Below are 6,027 nucleotides of genomic sequence, written 5' to 3'. Positions count from 1 at the left end.
TGTTTAAAACATTACGTTACTTTTATATTTCATCAATATTAACTCAACATTTCATTTATTCGTGGGTTAGTATTGCTCCACAAGACGAACATTATATACTTATATGTGATAAACAGAGTCTGACAAGTGAACAGGAACTTTTCCAACTGATGTCGTCGCAAATCGTACAGTCGATTTCTTTTGAGGGTCAAAATTTTCCCCGATTAAAACCGAAAACTAGGAAAATTAAATGTAAGAGAGTCAAACTTTCGCTTCAGGAGTATGTATAATTCGACCAATTCTTAATATTTCAAGGATCAAAATTTCGCGATCGCGTCCATCACCCGCGAAACTATTCCCCCTGCGAAAATAACCGACTATACGATACTTGTTTTAGCGAATATAAAATGTCCTTTCCGTGGCAGCCACAGAATGACCCTACCTGTCCGCCTCGCTTACTTGTGTTTAATCAAGAAACGTGGAATATCCTCTTATGACTAAGCATTGGTCACTAAGATATATGTTTGGTACCTTATTATAGATTATTGTAGGAAGATTTCTAATGTTAGGTAGGTTAAACACCTAGTCATTCGTTGCCAGAATCAGGAGGTCTCTATGTGGAAAATTCCAAAAATTTTCCAATCCAAAGAAATTCTATATGCAACTGGACATCGTTTCTCAGTTTATGGGTCATATTTTTATGTAAAAAGCAACTCCGCAGCCCTTTTTACGTCATCTGTCATGACGAATCATATCAAAGCATGGATATGGAAGTCTTTGTGTAAGTGTTTATCAGTTAACCATGTTTATCTTAGACCTAGAACGTCCAATTTAGAGTTTCGAACCACTATTTTCACCTCATCAAACTTATTGTCAAGACTTCGTATGTTCCATCTTGAAAAGCGGAATCCTTTTGGCACACTTTTGGATAATTGTGTTTTAGTAAACAAAGAATGGTTAATGGTAGTATCACCTCCAAATATGTTAGTAATGCTGTAGTCAAAATTCCACATGAAAAGTTACGCAGTATTCCCTACAATGACATTTCCACCGAGACAATTTCTATGGCAAGAATTAAAACATCATGTATAATATGCTTCTATATCAGCTGCCAATACAGGTACACTGAGAACAGTTCGTCCCAATATTCCCAGGTGAAGGGTTAGAGTCCAATTGAATAGGCCCCGAGTTAAGTTCCACATCATTAGTCTGTAGAAGGCACAGCTAAAACGTAGGTTAAACGTGTTCACTCTTCCCGTAGAACTTGAACTCATACATTATCTTTGTAGAAAGGTTATAAGATATATTTTCCATAGCATAATATTTCCAAGTTCAATACTTGTCATATGTTTCCCTGAGTAAATGGCCGGTGACGTGTCCATGAATGTGATAAAGTTGTAACGATATCTCTATCAGCTGGCGTGGGATGCTTCTACATGTATATCCAAACCACACCTCTAGTCTGTTAGCCGCTTAACCATTAACACAAAAAATACATTCGACACTAAGCAGGAAAATGTGGTTCTTAACTGATCCTCGGATGTGACATCCTTCTGTTTTGGTACAAAGAATGTTTGTGAATGTCCCTTTCTTCCATGGTTTCTTCAGTAGTAACTACAACCGTCTACAACTACAAGTCGCAATACCCTTGGACATTGTTTATACACACAATATGACGACCCACTTGGCCCGGGTGCCGACCTTGGTCTTGTTTTCCAAACTGCAATGTTTGTACTTCCTTCCACGAGGGGTCCACCAATGTAAATGAGGAACTAGGTGGCTCCACTTGAATATCCTTTTAGATAGTCCCAAAGTGGCCCCAACATACGCAATGTGTGTTACGTGGTGTTGTTCTATCTCTTTCTTGGGCTCTCAAACTGGGCTGATGGCTCGTCTCTAAGTAAGTATTCTGCATTTGCATATTACAGAGTTATCTGCTGTTTTGTGTTGCTTCATGTGTTTGGGGAATGTGAGAGTGAGAGACAGCTACACGTCCATTCATTTTGGCTTTCTTTTATTCTTCTCAATTCTCTATCTTTAACAACAAAAATGTTCATGGTTATCAACTAGTCCAGAGAGTGCGAGATAACTGAAACTCACGCAAAAACTTCTCTCCATCTTCATTGATGAATCCCGAAAATCTTAAATGTTTATCTGGGACGACGTCTCGAATGATAAATGTCGGTCCGACTCCATGGCCACGTGATGAATTATGGGCGGGAACGTGAACATTATAATTACTATCTGGCTGTGGGAAATATGTCTGTGGTAAACGGTACCCTGGGTTCCCGTCAGGAGTCAGTGAAAATTTGGACGAGGTAGCATATTCAAATTTGGATGGTCATCAGAGCATGGCATTTCAGTACTTGTCATAGCACAGTTCATTCCGTTTTCCGCCATGGCGTGATAGCGGTTAATGTTGTTCCCCGTGATCCCGTCAGCGTGGTCACTCCATCGAATTGGTGTGTCGAGGTGAGAAATGGAATCACAGACTGAAATATACATATCGTTAGGAGTACTGCAGGTAACACCGATTAATTTTGAATTCTACACCATGTTATGTGTTGATTCATGTGTTTGTGGAATGTAAGAGTGGGAGACAGCATTACGTCCATTCAGGTAGCAGACCAGAGATGAACAGCCTGGCCCATGTCTATATCTTTATTAAGTGGGGAGCCCCTGTTTTTAGCCATGCATAAAAAATTAAAAATCAAACATATTCTGAAATTGGTACACTCAATATGGAGGGTTTGATTTAAGTTTCAATTTTAAAATAATAAACATAACTAAAATGGGTTAGAGGTTACAATTTTGGGCTCCTCCGGAAGTGCGTCTTGACCGAAAATGCTAGCTTTACTCGAAGGAAAATCCATGGCGCGGGTTTAGGCAAAAATATTGAAAAATCCACACAATCGACCTATGAAATAAATTAGCTTATTTTTCCATTGTGATGGAAGTGCTCAATTTAAAGCAGGTCTTAAGAAAAAAATTGTGTACAATTTTTCTGCAATTTTGGGCTAAAAATCATGACATTTTGCAATTGTTCATGTATTTTTTTGTTGTTACCGTGATATTCACATGCATGACTATAAGCGCAGAATATGGCCAAATCTGTATCAAAATATCAAATTGTAATTGCTAAAGTTATGCAGATTAATTATAAGGGCGCAGTCCTTCGTGTCCAGGCACGAAATGTAAGGTAACGCATACATGAAAATATAAGAAAAAACACAATCTTCAAAATTCAATCCTACAAACTGACAGCTTCAGTTTGCGGCCGCCATATTTTAACCACTGTAAAAAATCCCATCAGCGTGTATGCGATGCTTTGAAGTCAGCTTAATATATAATCGAGCGGTTTAAACGATTTTATGATCCGACGAACGTAATCTTCGTCCGGTAGAAGCTCAATGCAATTGCTCTTTATTTGCAAGCGTTAAAGTGATAGACAATGCACCTTCCAATATAATCAGCTGACCAAAAACGGAATATCTGTTACAGAAATAAAGTTTTCTTCACAAATGGGGGTTTTGGGATAAGGATAGAGTGAGATATATGAATAAAAAATAAAACAGAAAATTCTGCACGTTATTTTCATAAATTGAACTATTTAACATTGCATAATTTAATGGTTACTGAAACATCTGGCTTAATTTAAGGTCATATTATATATACTTTTGTACAGGTATTTTTTACAGTTAAATGGCTAACGTTGTATCTATATTTCTAAGGCATGTGTCTTATTTTCATAGATTGTCCAAATCTACGTACTGTTTTCTGCTACCTCATTTTGGCTTCCTTTTAATCTTCTCAATATTCTCTATCTTTAACAACAAAAAGAGTTCCAAAGTTCCAAATGTGATTTAGAGTTATTTCCCCTTTGCCAACAACTAGATCGTTTCATCACTCATTCCGTAACTAATAAACAAGTATTAGCTTCCCAAAAAGCTAGGTGGGCTACTACGCGGAAGCTTAACCCTTTGATTGGACAGAATATTGAAATTAAACAATGATATGATGATATTGTTTAGCAATTTTAATTGTTCTGTTGAAAGCCATTTTATAATCTGTGAGCTTGTGTTAGTGCAAGGTAGCCAGGTCTAGTAAAGACGAACAGTTTTAATAATACTTTTGCTTCCAACAAATTAAAAAGGGTTTTATGCAGAATTGCTAAGCTCAGATAAAAGGCAAAGAAAATATTGAACTTAATCTAATTTGTTTCTATGTTTTTCTATGGTCCGTTTTCATTCCGCTTTTAGTATGTACTGTCATCCCGCATTTTAGTATGTTCCGTGTCCCGTAAATAATAATATGTCTGACAATATTATTAATGTTATACGATGGTGATCTAAATTAAATAAGAAATATAAAAGTAATGTCACGAACATGGCAACTACTACAGATATATTTTTTCCATCTGTAAATGGAACCAGATTTAATTAAAATGCCCGATTAATTTCTAGGAAATCCTTATTCAGAATACTTTTACCGCGAATGCCTGTTCTACACCGAAATCTAATGTTTTAATATTACTTCAACAGGCAGTGCTTGTAACACACCGAACATCCATCTGATTGAAGCGTTCTTGCCACTTGGCTATCCAGCAAGATGGCGTGATTTACATCCGATTCTAACTGCTACGCCTCAAGCGGCGTAGCAATCATGAAAGGCATGGGAAGAGCGAAGCTCTACTTTATGGCAAGCCAAGTTACTTTTTATTCCAATTTCCGATATCGGGAATTCTAATTTCCGATATCAGAAATTCTGATATCGGGAATTCAATTTCCGATATCGAGAAATCAATTTCCGATATCGAGAAATCAATTTCCGATATCGGGAATTCATATTAATTTTTGATATCAGAAATTCTAATTTCAATATCGGAAATTCTAATTCCCATATCGGAAATAAGAAAACAAATTCTGATATGAGTAATTCTATTTCCGATATCGGTATTTCAATTTCCGATATCGAGAATTCAATTTCCGATATCGGAAATGAAGTATAATCTGCAATGCAAATAATGAGTAGAGAGAATTTCCGATATCGGGAATTGAATTTCCGATATCGGAAATTGAATTTCCCATATCGGAAATTGTTTTCTAATTCCCGATATCGGAATTAGAATTTTCGATATCGGAATTAGAATTTCTGATATTGGAATTAGAATTTCTGATATCAAGAATTTTTGTTCTAATTCCGATATCGGAATTAGAATTTCCGATATTGGAATTGAATTTCTGATATCGAGAATTCTAATTCCGATATCGGAAATGAATTTCTGATATCGGACCGATATCGGTATAAAAGAATAAAAAGTAGCTTGGCTTGCCATACTACTTGTTCATTTTATTTTCTATTTCATTGAGTTTATGCTAGACAATTATTACATCATATACTTCTTTAGCTTAAAGTGTGTCCTTTTATTTTTAAATTATGTCTTCTACATGAAATAGAAAATAAAATATATAAGTAGAGCTTCGCTCTTCCTATGCCATGCATGATTCATAATAAAACATCTGGCTGCGCCCTTTAAGGCCTTGCCTTGACTTCAGTCATATTACATTTGCATAAGTTAAACCTATATTTACTGGGGAGAACAGTACCGGAGCAACGCACAAGCGGAACAAGTTAGACCGGAAAAACGAAAAAAAATAGCCATCCATGTATGCAGGTCATTGATTTTATTATGTACTTTTGCTTATATTACGTACATGTAACCGGAACAGAGCTTCGATTTTCGACGCGCTTCGTCGAAAATCGAAGCTCTTATAACACTGTCCTTGCGGGTAGATATTGATTGTGATAGGGTAGGTACTTTCATGAGAAAACGGAGTGAATTGCGCTCACAAAATAATGACGTAACAATCGATACCTACCCGCAAGGGGGCTAACTCTGTACGTAACATGCAAAGACTTATAATCCACAAAAGGCCAACTGAGATCTGGTGCTCATCAAAACAGAATCTTTACATATAATTGTTGCAATGTAGGTACATTGTGTTTCACAATATATCCATGTGTAAAGTCATTTTAGTAACTTTTGAA

The sequence above is a fragment of the Argopecten irradians genome, chromosome 12, assembly GCF_041381155.1.
Source record: "Argopecten irradians isolate NY chromosome 12, Ai_NY, whole genome shotgun sequence".
Classification (NCBI taxonomy): domain Eukaryota; kingdom Metazoa; phylum Mollusca; class Bivalvia; order Pectinida; family Pectinidae; genus Argopecten; species Argopecten irradians.
Note: the sequence above shows the minus strand (reverse complement) of the source record.